This window comes from Pleurodeles waltl, chromosome 2_2 (genome assembly GCF_031143425.1).
Source record: "Pleurodeles waltl isolate 20211129_DDA chromosome 2_2, aPleWal1.hap1.20221129, whole genome shotgun sequence".
Classification (NCBI taxonomy): domain Eukaryota; kingdom Metazoa; phylum Chordata; class Amphibia; order Caudata; family Salamandridae; genus Pleurodeles; species Pleurodeles waltl.
The window spans coordinates 196355577-196373877 of NC_090439.1; the positions used below are offsets into that span (position 1 = coordinate 196355577).

Here is an 18301-nt window from a genome sequence, read left to right on the forward strand (position 1 = left end):
AATATGGTTTGCATTGAAAGTAATATGATACACATTGACATGATTATAGTATGTGTTTCAATTGGTATGAGTCATATTAAAATCAATATAATGCGTTAATATGAATGAGACATCTATTGAAAAGAATATGACACATGCTAAGATGAAAATGACATGAAATGAATATGAGCCCTTTTGAAATTAATTCAACATGCCTTAAACTTGATATGACCCATGCTGACATTAAAATGAAACTTGTCAAAATGAATATTATGCTTTGAAATCAATATGATACACAGCAACATGAATATTGCATATATTGAAATGAATTTGACCTATGTTGAAATGGATATGACCCATATTAAAATTATAATGTCAGGTGTTAAGATGAATATGACATCCACTGACACAAATATGCTATGCATATAAAGCAATATGACACATGTTAAGATTTATATGAACCATTTTCAAATGAATATGATATCTGATGAAGTTGATATGACCCATATCAAAATGAATATGACATTCATTAAAATGAATATGACACTTATTGAAATGGATATCAAACTATATGAGATAAATATAGCATGCTTTGAAATTAATAAAGCACATATTGAAATGAACACAAGCCATGTGTAAATTAAAATGCTCACTGTTTAAATATGGCTTGCCTTGAATCGATGTTGATTTGCTTTAAAATTAACAATACATATTGAAATTAATATTACATATTCTGGAAGGATATGATAAGAACACAAATTAATTAACTAAAATAAATATATGTTTTCAACTATGTGCTACATTTAGATTTTGCCGGCTTTTGGACTCTGAGCGCTTTACCACTGCTGACCAGTGCTAAAGTGCAAGTGCTCTCTGTCTAAATTGACCTGATGATTAGTTTATCCATGATTTGCATAGTTGTTTTACCTGTAGGTCCCTAGTATAGTGCAACATGTGTGCCCAGGACCTGTAAATCAAATGCTACTATTGGGCCTGCAGCACTGATTGTGCCACCCACATGAGTAGCCCTGTAAACATGTTTCAGACGTGCTACTGCTGTGTCTGTGTGTGCAGTTTTAAACTGCCATTTCAACCTGGCAAGTGTACCCACTTGCCAGGCCCAAACCTTCCCTTTTACTACATGTAAGGTACCCCTAAGGTAGGTCCAAGGCAGCCCCAGGGGCAGGGTGCAGTGTATTTAAAAGGTAGGACATATACTGGGGTATTTTACATGTTTACATGATAATTAAATACTGCTGTAGGAAAGTACCATCTTCCTTGGCATGTTACCCCCATTTTTACCTTTATGTCAGTATGTTTTTCCCTGTCTCACTGGGATCCTGCTGGTCAGGACCCCAGTGCTCATAGTTTATGGCCTAATGTGTGTGTCTGTATAGTGCTTGACTGTGTCACTGAGGCTCTGCTAATCAGAACCTCAGTGCTTATGCTCTCTCGCTCTTAACTTTGTCACTGTAGGCTAGTGACTTCATTCACCAATTTCAATTGGCACACTGGACCCCCTTATAAGTCCCTAGTATATGGTACCTAGGTACCAAGGGCATTGGGGTTCCCAGAGATCCATATTGGCTGAAGCATTTCTTTTGCCACCCATAGGGAGCTCAGACAAACCCTTGCACAGGCCTGCCATTGCAGCCTGTGTGAAATAGTGCACACACTATTTCACAGCCATTTTCACTGCACTTAAATAACATATAAGTCCCCAATATGTCTAACCCTCACTTGCTGAAGGTTAGGTGCAAAGTTACTAAATGTGAGGGGACTCTTACACTATCAAAGGTGTCCCCACATAGTTCAGGGCCATTTCCCGGGACTTTGTGAGTGCGGGGACGCCATTACATGGGTGCACTACATATAGGTCAATACCTGTATGTAGCTTCACAATGGTAACTCCGAATATGGCCATGTAACATGTCTAAGATCATGGAATTGTCCCCCCATTCCAAATCTGGTATTGGGTAGTCAATTCCATGTATCCTGGGGGTTCCAGCATGGACCCCCAGTACTGCCAAACCAGCTCTCTGAGGCTTGCACTGCAGCTACTGCTACCTCACAGGCAGGGTTCTGCCCTCCTGGGGTCTGAGCAGCTCAGTACCAGGAAGGCAGAACAAAGCATGTCCTCTGAGAGCATGGTGTTACACCCTCGCCCTTTGGAAATAGATGTTACAGGTTGGGGAGGGGTAGCCTCCCCCAGCCTCTGGAAATGATTTGAAGGGCACAGATGGTGCCCTCCTTGCATAAACCAGTCTACACCGGTTCAGGGTCCACATGACCCCTGCTCTGGCATGAAACTGGACAAAGGAAAGGGGAGTGACCAATACCCTGTCCATCACCACCCCAGGGGTGGTGCCCAGAGCTCCTCCAGTGTGTCCCAGACTTCAGCCATCTTGCTTTGCAAGGTGTGGGGTCACTCTGGAGGGATCTGAGTATCCAGTGCCAGCAGGTGACATCAAAGACCCCTCCTGATAGGTCCTTACCTGATGAGGTAGCCAATCCCCCTCTCAGGGCTATTTATGGTCTCTCCTGTGGGTTCTCTTCAGATTCTGCTTGCAAGGTTTCTTCAGCAATCCTATGCAACTACTACTTCACCCTCTGACCTTGGATCAACTGCAGCCTGCTCCAGGAACCGCTGTAACAGCAACAAAGTATCCACAAGGGATACTTTTCTTCTGCAACTTCAGCTCCAGCCAGCAACTGCAACAGTTTCCACGGTGGCCACGCTCTGTGGACTTCCTGTCTTCATCCTGCACCAGAAGTACCGAAGAAGTCTCCCGAGGGATGACAGAGTCACTCCCCTGCTCACGCAAATGGGTTATTGGTAAGGGCAGGTAAGTACCTACACTTAGCAATAGGCCACTAACCTCCACTTAGGTCCAGTTAGGTCTCAGTAAATTAAACCCAGCTCAACCCTTGGTAGCTTGGCAACGCGCAACAAGGCTTAACTTAGGAGACAGAGTGTAAAGCATTCAAATATCACAAAACAGTAATTGAATAAAAAACAAGAAACTGTTTAAAAATCCAAAATCAATTTATAAAAATAGATTATATTTTTATCTTTAAAATGACACAAAAACGAATAAAATCGGATAACGGGAACGGGAGATATGAATTTGTAAAGAATTATTGTTTTCTAGCACCTAGAAACAAAAAGCGTAAATCTGGTGATCTGGTCGCACCTCGACCGGGGCACAGTCAAAGTTTAAGGCCGACAGCAATAGAGCCCTGCTCGGTTACAGCTCGCGGGAGGTCTCGGTCAAAATGTTACCTTCGGACTTAGGGGGTCATTCCGCCCAAACAACGCCCCGCGGTCAAATGACCGCGGGGAGCATTCCAACTTTTCCCGCTGGGCCGGCGGGCGATCTTCAAAAGATCACCCGCTGGCCCAGCGGGAAAGCCCCAGCATGGCCCCGAATGGAGCCGGCGGATTTGCTGGGGTGCGACGGGTGCAGTTGCACCCGTTGCGATTTTCAGTGTCTGCTTTGCAGACACTGAAAATCTTAGTGGGGCCCTGTTAGGGGGCCCCTGCAGTGCCCATGCCAGTGGCATGGGCACTGCAGGGGCCCCCAGGGGCCCCACGACACCCGTTCCCGCCAGCCTCTTCCTGGCGGTGTAAACCGCCAGGAACAGGCTGGCGGTAAGGGGGTCGGAATCCCCATGGCGGCGCTGCAAGCAGCGCCGCCATGGAGGATTCCCTGGGCCAGGGGTAAACCGGCGGTAAACCGGCGGGAAACCGCCGGTTGCCCTTTTCTGACCACGGCTTTACCGCCGCGGTCAGAATGGCCAAGGAAGCACCGCCAGCCTGTTGGCGGTGCTTCCGTCATTTTAGCCCTGGCGGTCGCCGACCGCCAGGGTTAGAATGACCCCCTTAGTCTCTTTTCTGAAGATTTTCGTCCGCGGGACAAACCTGCCAGTCCAATCCGACCTCCTGGAACTCTTCTCCGGATACGCGTCACGGGAGCCCTCGGTGGAGATTTTTACCTTCAGACTTAGTTGTTTTTTCGAGGTGAAAATCCTTCGACCGGGGCAAACCTGGATCTTGATCCGACGTCCCTGGAGCCCTCCTCGGATACGGTGGCTGGGAGGTCCCGGTCAACTTGCTACGTTCGGACTTAGGGCCAGATGTAGGAAGCCTTTTGCACGTCGCAAACTGCGAAAAACGCAGTTTGTGACATGCAAAAGGCCTTACGCGATGCAGAGTCACATTTTGCGAGTCGGTACCGACTCGCAAAATGTGATTCCGACTAGCAAATAGGAAGGGGTGTTCCCTTCCTATTTGCGACCGCATCGCGATGCTGAGTTGCTTTGTGACTGCGAATGCGGTCGCAAACCAACTCTCAGTTACCATCCACTTGAAGTGGATGGTAACACATTCGCAAAAGGGAAGGGGTCCCCATGGGACCCCTTCCCCTTTGTGAATGCCCCAAAAAAATATTTTTTCAGAGCAGGCAGTGGTCCGAGGGTTCACTGCCTACTCTGAAAAAACCGAAACAAAATGGTTTCGGAAGTTTTTCGTTTTGCAGCTCGTTTTCCTTTAAGGAAAACAGGCTGCAAAAAGAAAAAAAAAAACTGCTTTATTTAAAAGCAGTCACGGACATGGTGGTCTGCTGTCTCCAGGAGGCCACCATCCCCGTGAGTGCCTAGACTCGCTATGGGGTCGCAAACTGCAACCCACCTCATTAATATTCATGAGGTGGGTCTTTGCGACCCCATAGTGAGTCACAGAAGGTGTCTGTCACTATGACTCACAAATTGCAAGTCGCAATTTTTTACTTACCTACATCTGGCCCTTAGTGTCTTTTTTGGAGATTTTCTTCACTGGGACAAACCCGCAAATCAGGCCGGGTCGCGGTTGAGGCAAGCCGGCTAGAGTTGCTGTGGCGGGTCGGTCCCTCTATGGAGCTTTTTTTCAACAGTTCTCCAAACTTCTCCAAACTTCTGGGTCTTCTCCCAGATGTTCTTTTAAGGTTCTTTTGGGGTCCACAGCTAACCACAAGGGTCCAGAAGCTCTGAGATGATCCTTAGGGGTGTGGACTACAATTCCCAGAATGCACCTGGCACAAACTCCTTTTTGGCCACTGGGCAGTGGTCAGCTGGTTGATTTCTTTAGGAGTTGGTGCAGGGAACTCTGGTTAGCAATTTTTCACCTGTAGCAAACAGGGAGTCCCTCCTTGAACCAGTTGAAGCCAGGCAAAGTCCTTTTTGTGGTGAAGCCCAAGTGTGCAGCTGGTGCAGTCCTTCTGAGTGCAGGTTCCAGGTGCAGGCCAGTGGTCCAGCAGGGCAGTCCTTCTTCTTCGGTAGTTCTTCCGGGTAGGGATCTGGTGGGGAACTGAGTCGTGGGTGCAGGTCTGCCAGTTGTATCCTTGCTCCTGGGTGAAAAACAGGGGGGTCCTGATTCTCCAATCAGGTGCAGGGTTCTTTCCCCTGTGATGACCACTTCCTGGGAAGTGTGGCAAAAACCAATTCCAGGAGGCAACATTCTTCAAAAATCTATCAAGGCTGAATCTGATTTTTGGAGGTTACATCTGTCTGAGCCCACCCACTGGTGTGGCTAAAAATCATAAACACACCCCTCTCCTGCCCTCTCCTAATCTAATCAAGGGGGCACCTGGTTGTCTGGTGTTGCAGGGTGTGGGGGTGTTGCTGGTTGCTCCAAATGTCCTTCTCGGCCTTTAAAGACCAGTTTGGCAGCCCTCCCCCTTCCTGCCTCACCATCTACTGAGGGGAAATTCCCTCCCACAGGCACATCTATTTGTTTGAAGCCAGGCCACTTCACACCTCATCAAGGAAGCCTGGCCAGCCTGCCAGAGGCTGGCCAATCAGGCCACAGCAGCAAAACCAATGCAGGGCTGAAATTGGCAACTTTTCATGTAAAGTTTAAAAAACTTTACCTGAACAAGTTATATTAAATCCAACAACTGGAAGTTTTAGGATTTATTATAACAATTAATTTGATACCAAACTCTGTATCTGTCATTTAAGGGGACTTTAAAAATTAAAATAAAATCTCCCCATTCTAGCCTATGAAGGCCATTCACTACAATGAGGGAAACACACATTTGGCTGTTTTTACCTCACCAGGGTTTATAAAACTACTTTTATAAGGTCCCTGCTTATAGTTACATGGCGCCCAGCCATAGGGGAACATAGGGCACGCCTTAGGGGTGACATATGTAAAAATAAGGTAGTTTCAGACTTTGGAACTACTTTTAATTCCAAAGTCAAATTTGTATATAACTTTAATTTAAAAGCAGCCAGCAAGGCAGGCCTGCCTTTAAAATGACACTGGGCACCTCAACAGTAGTGCACTACCTATGCTGTGGTCCCTAAACCTACATGCCCTACCATGTACTAGGGACTTATAGGTAGGTTTACTTAGCCAATTATAATTAGCCTAATTTGCATATCCACTTTACACAGAGCACTGGCCCTGGGACTGGTGAGCAGTAGACGCCTCTCCTGCCCTCTCCAAATCTAATCAAGGGGGCACCTAGTTGTCTGGCGTTGCAGGGTGTGGGGGTGTTGCTGGGTTGCTCCAAATGTCCTTTTCTGCCTTTGAAGACCAGTTTGGCAGCCCTCCCCTTCCTGCCTCACCATCTGCTGAGGGGAGATCTCCTCCCACAGGCACTTTTCTTTGTGTGAAGCCAGGCCACTTCCCACCTCATCAAGGCAGCCTGGCCAGGCTGCCAGAGGCTGGCCAATCAGAGCACAGCAGCAAAAACACTGCAGGGCTGAAGTTGCCAACTTTTCAGGTAAAGTTTAAAACTCTTTACCTGAACAAGTTATATTAAATCCAACAACTGGAAGTTGTGGGATTTATTATAACAATTAATTTGATACCAAACTCTTTTATCTGTCATTTAAGGGGACTTTAAAAATTAAAATAAAGTCTCCCCATTCTAGCCTATGAAGGCCATTCACTACAATGAGGGAAACACACATTTGGCTGTTTTTACCTCACCAGGGTTTATACAACTACTTATATAAGGTCCCTGCTTATAGTTACATGGCACCCAGCCCTAGAGGGACATAGGGCACACCTTAGGGGTGACTTATATGTAAAAATAAGGTAGTTTAAGACTTTGGAACTACTTTTAATTCCAAAGTTGAATTTGCATATAACTTTAATTTAAAAGCAGCCAGCAAGGCAGGCCTGCCTTTAAAACGACACTGGGCACCTCAGCAGTGCACCTATGGTTGCACTACCTATGCTGTGGTCCCTAAACCTACATGACCTACCATATACTAGGGACTTATAGGTAGGTTAACTTAGCCAATTATAATTAGCCTAATTTGCATATCCACTTTACACAGAGCACTGGCCCTGGGACTGGTAAGCAGTACCCAGGGAACAGCCAAGAGTCAGTAACCACCAGTACCTGTCTAAAAAGTGTGGGTGTGACTAGGGCAAAAAGGAGGACTTTCCTACACAGAGTGTAAATGTGTCAGGCCTAACAAGTTTACCCTTCAGAAACCACATTGCTGTGTGATGTTTCATTGTGGCTCACATCACAGTACATGTTTCTGGAGCATCGAATACCTGATGTCATTAGGCTTGCTTAGTCATTGTAGGCCTTGAGCAGGGTAGTGGTTTAGTCTGCAGATGAATCCAAAAGTGTGTAGTCATGTCCCTGTACTTATTGGCATGTGCTTCACACTTATGGTGTGTTGACAAATTGGCCATTTTATGCTTGGTGTTTCTGACATGTGTGACACAACCATTTAAGCAAAAACGTGTGTTTGTAATCGCTTGATTTGTCTCATGCATACATATAGGTAAACACCCATCAAAAGAAGGAGATTTGGAGAGCCATCACCCAGGAGGTGCAGACCCTGGGGTTCCATAGCTGCAAAGTGCCCACTGTTGCAAGAGGTGGAAGGACCTGAGGTGCTGGGCCAAAAGATCTCAGAGATTCAGATAGAGCTGTCCTCCCAGCGTGGGAGGGCACACCTTGAAGCATGACCCCGCTAGGGACCCGCATTCTGGCAGTAGCATACCCAAACCTTGATGGGCATTTGCAGGCAGCACAGGACATATTTCTGCATGTCACACAGCCAAGTTAAAGTGTTAGGTCCTGACATCTCCTCCTGATGACTGGGGATAGACCATGTGTGACACACAAGATGAGTAACTGTTTGTGTAGATATGTAATTTGGTGCATATTGATGTGCCTTGCCTAGTAGCCCAGGGACCTAGACCACAACTGAGTAAAATCCACAAAACAATTGCTCTCAGAGGACAACACATAGCTTTGTACAGTGATCAATCAAGGAAGGTTTGTTGTTGTAGTGGGTCTAAATTCTACGCAACAGACCACTACTCCTCAGTGTCACCGTCCAAAGAAAAAGAAGTGATGGATCACTGTCCTCAGCCATGTGTCTGGTTAAGTGAGTAAATTGGCATCTGCTCCCAAGAGGCCCCTTGTTTTCAGTGTGTGATGAGTGCTGGTGCCGCACTACTGTCTGACATGTGAATTTGGCATCACACATGTCACAGAGCATACATTGTTCTTTGGGTGCAGCTACAGATCAAAACTTTCCCTTGGTAAGTGGTGAATGTCCATTGACATGATTTATGTCCCTGTTTCACTGTTGCCAAAATGCCTTGTGCTGACATGTTAGCATATGTCTCATTCTCTTTTAACAAAATGTGCACACTTCTGTTTCATGCTTCGTCTACCTGTATTCACAGGAAGATTTCTGTATTCCCTCACATATAGTTGCATGCCAACCTGTCTTTGGAATTGGACATATGCAATGGGGCTACATTTTATGTGGTGCCACAGACAGGAGTGTGTCACCATTGATTGTTGGCTCACACATACTCTCACCCCTCATTGCATGTCATTTGGCATGTACAACTTCAGTAGCAAGGAGATATATGACATGTAAGACTAGAGTTTTTACACACAATGTCCATTTCCATGCCTTTGATGTGGCATCAAGTGGCAAAGTGCACTGCACATGTTAAATGGGAAAGATTTGTTGCCTGACTGTTGGCACACATCATGGAGTAACTTGCAGTTTTGTTGGAATCACATGTGGTTTGGTAGAACCATTTATCCACAGACATCTGGGTTTGCAGGGCCAAAATGGAGACAGTGATGTAGCTTCCCATTGGGCACCATGTCCGGGGCCTTCTACAAGTTTTTGTAAATCCCTGGGCCTCTCCAATATACAAAGAACTAATGGATTCTACTGATGAAATCAGAGTTTGTCATTGTAAGGGGTGCCATATAGTAGTGGTGATTTTCTGGGTGCTAGCTGTTTCATTGTGTTATGTATTTTAGCAACATATCTCCCTGTCAATTTGTACATTTTGACTACAGTGTACATTTCCTTGCCAAATATGTAATATATCTGAGCAACATTAGTACTACCTCCATGACTCAATTAGGACAATTTACACATGGTGAAATGTGTGCATTGTTGACACGTTTCCAGTGTGACGTGAGTATTTCCATGTCACCTTCAGGATACTGTACTGCTGTCAGCAACATGGCAGGATTTGGAGCATCATTTCTTATTATTGTGTTATTGAGTATGTGACAAATAGATGTCTGCATGACCTTGTGTGGGATCTGTTGGAATTAACTTTTCGTTGGCCTACTATTGTATGACAACAGGTAACAGGTATGCTCCATGAGGCAAAGCATTGAAGGTGATTTGGTCTTCTACTTGTTCAATAGTTATTATGATTGCACAACTTCACCCATGCAATTGGAGATCTGAGACCTGATTTTTCTGTGGGCAACTGTTGACAGTTCATATGACATACATGCATATGTATGATTCATGTAGGAGCCACCTTGAAGTAATTTGTTGCTGGGGCCTACTTGATGTCATGTTACTGTTTGTAAATCACAGCTTTTGTTCAGGTGTGATCAGGAACATGTGGAGACCCTTTTCCCATTTCTATTTGGAGCATCATCCCAGGCAAGTGAAGGAGACAGGCCGAAACCAAGTGGGGAAGCATCTGGCCACGGTACTTCCAGTCATGACACCACTGACATGGAGGGACCCAGTGGCCCGGAAAGTGAGGGGAGTGCCACTGAGGACACAGGATCAACCTCGTCATCTTTAGATTCTACCTCCAGCCCCACTCCCTAGTGGTGGGGGACCCATCAGGACCTGTTCCTGTACCATCCTTGTCCGCCACCCCCAGTACTAGCACCACCCTTCCTCTTTGCTCCCCTCCCATGCCCACTCACCTAAGAGGGTGGGCATCTCCTTTGCCATAGGTACCTCAGTGCCAGCCCCTGTTACTCCTGCTGTGAGAAGGCTATTGACCTCCTGAGGAGTATCAGGAGGTCAATAGCCTTCTGTGGGGCAGACTGCCATTGTGAATACCATCCAGGGGTTGGTAAGCCAACTTCAGACAAATGCTTTCCTGGAAGACATTCATAGTTACATGCCAATCAATCAGGAATTTGTAAAGCGCACTACTCACCCATGAGTGTCTCAAGGTGCTGAGGAGGGGGGAGAGAACGGGGGAATGTTCCCACTGCTAAAACAGCCAGGTCTTGAGACATTTCCTGAAGGTAAGGAGGTCTTTGGTCTGGCGCAGGTGTGTTGGAAGAGTGTTCCACGTTTTGGTGGCGAGGTGTGAGAATGATCTACCGATGGTTGTAGTTCTGCGTACGCGTGGGACGCTTGCGAGGGTGAGGTCGGTGGAGCGGAGATGCCGGGTCAGGGTGTAGAAGGAGAGCAGTCTGTTGAGGTATTCTGGTCCGGTGTTGTGCAGTGCTTTGTGAGCGTGGGTGAGGAGTTTGAAGGTGATTCTTTGGTTGACTGGGAGCCAGTGCAGGTTTCTCAGGTGGTCTATGATGTGGCAGTGGCGGGGGATGTCCAAGATGAGGCGTGCAGAGGCGTTCTGGATGCAGTGCAGCCTCTTCTGGAGTTTGGCTGTGGTTCCTGTATAGAGGGCATTGCCGTAGTCCAGTTTGCTGCTTACGAGGGCCTGGGTGGCTGTTCTTCTCATTTCAGTGGGTATCCATTTGTAGATCTTTCGGAGCATGCGGAGTGTGTTGAAGCAGGAGGAGGAGATGGCGTTGACTTGTTGGGTCATGGATAATGGGGAGTCCAAGATGAATCCTGGGTTGCGTGCGTTGTCGGTGGGAGTCGGAGCGGCTCCAAGAGTGGCAGGGCACCAGGAGTCATCCCATGCAGAGGGGGTGGAGCCGAAGATGAGGACTTCCATCTTGTCGGAATTAAGTTTGAGGCATCCATTCGGCGATGGTCTTCATTCCTTCGTGGAGGTTGGTCTTGGCGGAGTCTTTGGTGAGGAATGGAATCAGCTGGGTGTCGTCGGCATATGAGATGATGTTGAGGTTGTGGGATCGGGTGATGTTAGCAAGCAGGGCCATGTAGACGTAGAAGAGGGTCGGGCGGAGGGACGAACCCTGGGGTACGGCGCAGATGATTTTGGTGGCCTCCGAGCGGAATGGGGGGAGGCGGACTGTCTGGGTTCTGCCGATGAGAAAGGAGGTGACCCAGTCCAGGGCTCTATCGCGGATTCCTGCATTGCTGAGTGTAGGAGCCTGGCCTGGCTTGTAGTGGGTACCAGAGGTACTTCCACCTTGTGCCAGGTCCAGGTATCCCTTATTAGTGTAGAAGAGGTGTTTCTAGCAGCTAAGGCTGATAGAAGGTAGCTGTGGCAAAGCAGGTTAGGCTGAACTAGGAGACATGTAAAGCTCCTACTATACACCTGGGGTCATATGCACAATATAATGAGAAAACACAATACACAGAAGTACTAAAAATAAAGGTACTTTATTTTTATGACAATATGCCAAAAATATCTCAGGGAGTACCCTCAGTATGAGGATAAGATATATACACAAGATATATGTACACAAACCAAATGTATGCAGGTAATAGCAAGAAAAGTAATGCAAGCAGTGTAAAGTTACAATAGATTGCAATAGGAGCACATAGGTATAGGGGCAACACAAACCACATACTCTAAAAGTGGAATGCGAGCTACGAATGGACCCCAAACCTATGTGAGCTTGTAGAGGGTCGCTGGGTCTCTAGGAAAACAGTGAGGGTTAGTAAAATAGCCCACCCCAAGACCCTGAAAGGTAGGTGTAAAGTACACCTACTACCCCCAGAGAGCACAGAAGTCGTGATAGGGGGATTCTGCAGGAAGAACAAACACCAGCAATGCAACAACAGTGGATTTCTGGACCTGAGTACTTGTAAGACAAGGGGACCAAGTCCAATAGTCGTGACAGTGTCGAGAGTGGGCAGGAGCCCAGGAAATGCCAGCTGAGGGTGCAAGGAAGCTGCCACCGGTTGGAAGAAGCTTGGAGTTCTGCAAGAAAGAAGAGGACTAGGAACTTCCCCTTTGGAGGATATATGTCCCACATCGTGAAGAAGCTTGCAGAGGTGTTCCCACGTAGGAAGACCGCAAACAGGCCTTGCTAGCTGCAAGGGTTGCGGTAGAGGTTTTTGGGTGCTGCTGTGGCCCAGGAGGGACCAGGATGTCGCCACTTGGAGGAGGAGACAGAGGGGGCGCCCAGCAAGTCGGGAGCCCTCACAAAAGCAGGCAGCACCCGCAGAAGTACCTGAACAGGCACTTGGAAGAAGAGTAAACCGGAGTCCACGCGAAGCCACAAAAGGGAGTCCCACGACGCCAGAGGACAACTCAGAAGGACTGTGGGATAGAGTGTCGGGGACCCAGGCTTGGCTGTGCATGAAGGAAATCCTGGAAGAGTGCACAGGAGCCAGAGCTGCTGCAAATCACACGGTACCCAGCAATGCAGCCTAGCGTGGGGAGGCAAGGACTTACCTCCACCAAACTTGGACTGAAGAGTCACTGGACTGTGGGAGTCACTTGGACAGAGTTGCTGAGTTCCAGGGACCACGCTTGTCGTGCTGAGAGGGGACACAGAGGACCGGTGATGCAGTCTTTTGGTGCCTGTGGTTGCAGGGGGAAGATTCCGTCAACCCACAGGAGATTTCTTCAGAGCTCCTGGTGCAGAGAGGAGGCAGGCTACCCCCAGAGCATGCACCACCTGGAAATAGTAGAGAAGGCCGGCGGGATGAAGCGATACAAGGTAGCTAGTAGTCGTCTTTCTACTTTGTTGCGGTTTTGCAGGCGTCCTGAGCAGTCAGCGGTCGATCGTTTGGCAGAAGGTGAAAAGGGACATGCAAAGGAACTCAGATGAGCTCTTGCATTCGTTATCTGGTGATATCCCCAAAGCAGAGACCCTAAATAGCCAGAAAAGGAGGTTTGGCTACCTAGGAAGGAGGATTGGCTACCAAGAGAGGTAACAGCCTATCAGAAGGAGCCTCTGACGTCACCTGCTGGCCCTGGCCACTGAGAGCAGTCAAGTGTGCCACAGACACCTCTGTTTCCAAGATGGCAGAGGTCTGGGACACACTGGAGGAGCTCTGGGTACATCCCCGGGGAGGTGCAGGTCAGGGGAGTAGTCACTCCCCTTTCCTTTGTCCAGTTTCGTGCCAGAGCAGGGCTGAGGGATCCCTGAACCGGTGTAGACTGGCTTATGCAGAGATGGGCACCATCTGTGCCCATCAAAGCATTTCCAGAGGCTGGGGGAGGCTACTCCTCCCCAGCCCTCACACCTATTTACAAAGGGAAAGGGTGTTACACCCTCTCTCAGAGGAAGTCCTTTGTTCTGTCTTCCTGGGCCAGGGCTGCCTGGACCCCAGGAGGGCAGAAATCTGTCTGAGGGGTTGGCAGCAGCAGCTGCAGTGGAGACCCCGGAAAGGCAGTTTGGCAGTACCCGGGTTCTGTGCTAGAGACCCGGGGGATCATGGAATTGTCCCCCCAATGCCCCCACTGACCCCAGAATGGCATTGAGGTGACAATTCCATGATCTTAGACATGTTACATGGCCATGTTCGGAGGTACCATTGTGACGCTGTACATAGGTAGTGACCTGTGTACAGTGCAGGCGTGTAATGGTGTCCCCGCACTCACAAAGTCCGGGGAATTTGCCCTGAACGATGTGGGGGCACCTTGGCTAGTGCCAGGGTGCCCACACACTAAGGGCCTCATTCCGAGGCCGGCGGGCGGCGGTCGCCGCCCGCCTGGCAGGAACCGCCATATGGCCGCTCCGCGGTCGAACGACCGCGGAGGCCATTCTGGCTTTCCCGCTGGGCTGGCGGGCGACCGCCAGAAGGCCGCCCGCCAGCCCAGCGGGAAACGCCTTCCCACGAGGAAGCCGGCTCCGAATGGAGCTGGCGGAGTGGGAAGGTGCGACGGGTGCAGTTGCACCCGTCGCGAATTTCAGTGTCTGCTGAGCAGACACTGAAATTGTTTGTGGGGCCCTCTTACGGGGGCCCCTGCAGTGCCCATGCCATTGGCACGGTCACTGCAGGGGCCCCCAGGGGCCCCACGACACCCCATACCGCCATCCTGTTCCTGGTGGGCGAACCGCCAGGAACAGGATGGCGGTATGGGGTGTCGGAATCCCCATGGCGGTGCAGCAAGCTGCGCCGCCATGGAGGATTCCTGAGGGCAGCGGAAAACCGGCGGGAGACCGCCGGTTTTCCCTTTCTGACCGCGGCCAAACCGCCGCGGTCAGAATGCCCTTGAGAGCACCGCCAGCCTGTTGGCGGTGCTCTCGTGGTCGTTGACCCTGGCGGTCAATGACCGCCAGGGTCAGAATGACCCCCTAAGTAACTTTGCACCCAACCTTCACCAGATGAAGGTTAGACATATAGGTGACTTATAAGTTACTTCAGTGCAGTGGTAAATGGCTTTGAAATAACGTGGACGTTATTTCACTCAGAATGCACTGGCAGGCCTGTGTAAGAATTGTCAGAGCATTGAGGTGACAATTCCATGATCTTAGACATGTTACATGGCCATGTTCGGAGGTACCATTGTGACGCTGTACATAGGTAGTGACCTGTGTACAGTGCAGGCGTGTAATGGTGTCCCCGCACTCACAAAGTCCGGGGAATTTGCCCTGAACGATGTGGGGGCACCTTGGCTAGTGCCAGGGTGCCCACACACTAAGGGCCTCATTCCGAGGCCGGCGGGCGGCGGTCGCCGCCCGCCTGGCAGGAACCGCCATATGGCCGCTCTGCGGTCGAACGACCGCGGAGGCCATTCTGGCTTTCCCGCTGGGCTGGCGGGCGACCGCCAGAAGGCCGCCCGCCAGCCCAGCGGGAAACGCCTTCCCACGAGGAAGCCGGCTCCGAATGGAGCTGGCGGAGTGGGAAGGTGCGACGGGTGCAGTTGCACCCGTCGCGAATTTCAGTGTCTGCTGAGCAGACACTGAAATTTTTTTGTGGGGCCCTCTTACGGGGGCCCCTGCAGTGCCCATGCCATTGGCACGGGCACTGCAGGGGCCCCCAGGGGCCCCACGACACCCCATACCGCCATCATGTTCCTGGTGGGCGAACCGCCAGGAACAGGATGGCGGTATGGGGTGTCGGAATCCCCATGGCGGTGCAGCAAGCTGCGCCGCCATGGAGGATTCCTGAGGGCAGCGGAAAACCGGCGGGAGACCGCCGGTTTTCCCTTTCTGACCGCGGCCAAACCGCCGCGATCAGAATGCCCTTGAGAGCACCGCCAGCCTGTTGGCGGTGCTCTCGTGGTCGTTGACCCTGGCGGTCAATGACCGCCAGGGTCAGAATGACCCCCTAAGTAACTTTGCACCCAACCTTCACCAGATGAAGGTTAGACATATAGGTGACTTATAAGTTACTTCAGTGCAGTGGTAAATGGCTTTGAAATAACGTGGACGTTATTTCACTCAGAATGCACTGGCAGGCCTGTGTAAGAATTGTCAGAGCTCCCTATGGATGGCAAAAGAAATGCTGCAGCCCATAGGGATCTCCTGGAACCCCAATACCCTGGGTACCTCAGTACCATATACTAGGAAGTTATATGGGTGTACCAGTATGCCAATGTGAATTGGTAAATTTAGTCACTAGCCTGTTAGTGACAAATTTGGAAGCAAAGAGAGAGCATAACCACTAAGGTTCTGGTTAGCAGAGCCTCAGTGAGGCAGTTAGGCATCACACATTGAACACATACATATAGGCCACAAACGTATGAGCACTGGGGTCCTGGCTAGCAGTGTCCCAGTGACACATAACAAACATACTGACAACATAGGGTCTTCACTATGAGCACTGGGCCCTGGCTAGCAGGATCCCAGTGAGACAGTGAAAACACCCTGACATATACTCATAAACAGGCCAAAAGTGGGGGTAACAAGGTTAGAAAGAGGCTACTTTCTCACACTGAGGCGTAGGGTGTGGTGGCAGATGGTGTTGAACGTGGCCGAGACATCCAGGAGGATGAGGGCCACGGTTTCGCCTTTGTCCAGTATGGTTCTGATGTCGTCGGTGGCGGTGATGAGGGCGATTTCGGTACTGGGGTTGCTGCGGAATCTGGATTGGGAAGGGTCCTGGGTGCAGTTTTCCTCGAGGAAGCGGGTATGTTGTCTGTTGACAGCCTTCTCTATGAATTTTTCCTGGAAGGGGAGCATGGCGATAGGCCGGAAGTTCTTGAAGTCTTTTCGGTCCGCCTTGGATTTTTTGAGGAGGGTGTTGATCTCGGCGTGTTTCCAGCTCTCTGGGAAGGTAGCAGACTCGAAGGAGCTGTTGATGATCTTCCGTAGGTGGAGTGCGATGACGGTGCCTGCTTTGCCGAGGATGTGGTGAGTGCAGGGGTCATATGGAGAGCTGGAGTGGATGGTGTTCATGATTACGATGGTGTGTGGCCTACAGAAATCTTTTTAGGCTCTGGCCTCCTCAATGATGACAGAAATCTATCCCCAATCCTCCCTCCGACATCCTCTCTCTTCCCTATCCAAATTCCCTATTCCCCTATTTGTCCTAAGCACACAGACACATCCGCATGTACCAACCTAAACGCACACAGCGACACAAACTCTACCAGGCACATTGGCATGCAGGCACTCAACATTCACCCACAGACACCACATCAGCCACCATTTCAACAGACACTCCCACTGACCCACACACTACATCCACCATTCCCACAGACACCCCCACAACACCCAGTGACACATCCATCACACCCACCACACACCCAGACAACACCTGTGAGAAAGTAGCCTCTTTGTAGCATGGTTACCCCCACTTTTGGCTTGTTTGTGAGTGTATGTCAGTGTGTTTTTACTGTCTTACTGGGATCCTACTAGTCAGGACCCCGGTGCGCATAGTTTGTGGTCTACTGTGTGTGTTGTCAGTAGTGCTCAACTGTGTCACTAAAGTTCTGCTAACCAGACCTTCAGTGCTTATGCTCTCTCTGCTTCCAAATTAGTCACTATAGTTTAGTGACTTCATACGCCAATTCCAATTGGCACACTGTACTAGGTACCTAGGTCCCCAGGGCATTTGGGTTCCAGGAGATCCTTATGGGCAGCAGCATTTCTTTTGCCACCCATAGGGAGCTCAGACGAACCATTTCACCGGACTGCCACTGCAGCCTGAATGAAATAGTGCACACACTATTTCACAGCCATTCTCACTGCACTTAAGTAACTTTTAAGTCACCTATACGTCTAACCTTCATTTACTGAAGGCCAGGTGCAAAGTTACTATGTGTGAGGGCACCCCTGCAATAGCAAAGGTGCCCCCACAAAGTCCAGGGCCAAATCCCAATACTTCGTGAATGCGGGCCACCATTACACATGTGCACTACATATAGGTCAATAACTACATGTAGCTTCACAATGGTAACTCCGAATATGGCCATGTAAGGTGTCCAGGATCATGGGATTGTCCCCCCATTCCAAATCTGGTATTGGGGGGCCAATCCCATGCATTCTGTGGGCTCCACCATGGACCTCCAGTACTGCCAAACCAGCTCTCTGAGGCTTGCACTGCAGCTACACCTGCTGCCACCTCACAGACAGGGTTCTGCCCTCCTGGGGTCTTAGAAGCCCAGTCTCAGGAAGGCAGAACAGAGCATTTCCTTTGGGAGGAGGGTGTTATGCCCTCTTCCTTTGGAAATAGGTGTTATAGGCTTGGGAGGGGTAGCTTCCAGAGCTTCTGGAGATGCTTTACAGGGCACAGATGGTGCCCTCTTTGCATAAGCCAGTCTACACTGGTTCAGGGACCCCCTGTCCCTGCTCTGGCGCGAAACTGGACAATGGGAAGGGGAGTGACCACTCCCCTGTCAATCACCACTCCAGGGGTGGTGCCCAGAGCTCCTGCATTGTGTCCCTTGCGTTAGCCATCTTGTTTTACAAGGTGTGGGGACACTCTGGAGATCTCTGAGTGGCCAGTGCCAACAGGTGATGTCAGAGACCACTCCTGATAGGTAGATACCTGGGTAGGTAGCCAATCCCCC

General features: G+C 49.6%; 1 protein-coding gene across 1 annotated transcript in view; it reads left to right on the top strand.

Moving 5' to 3' along the window:
- NR4A3 (nuclear receptor subfamily 4 group A member 3) overlaps positions 1-18301 on the top strand; it is a 1945388-nt gene that overhangs the window by 125319 nt on the left and 1801768 nt on the right. The window lies entirely within an intron of this gene.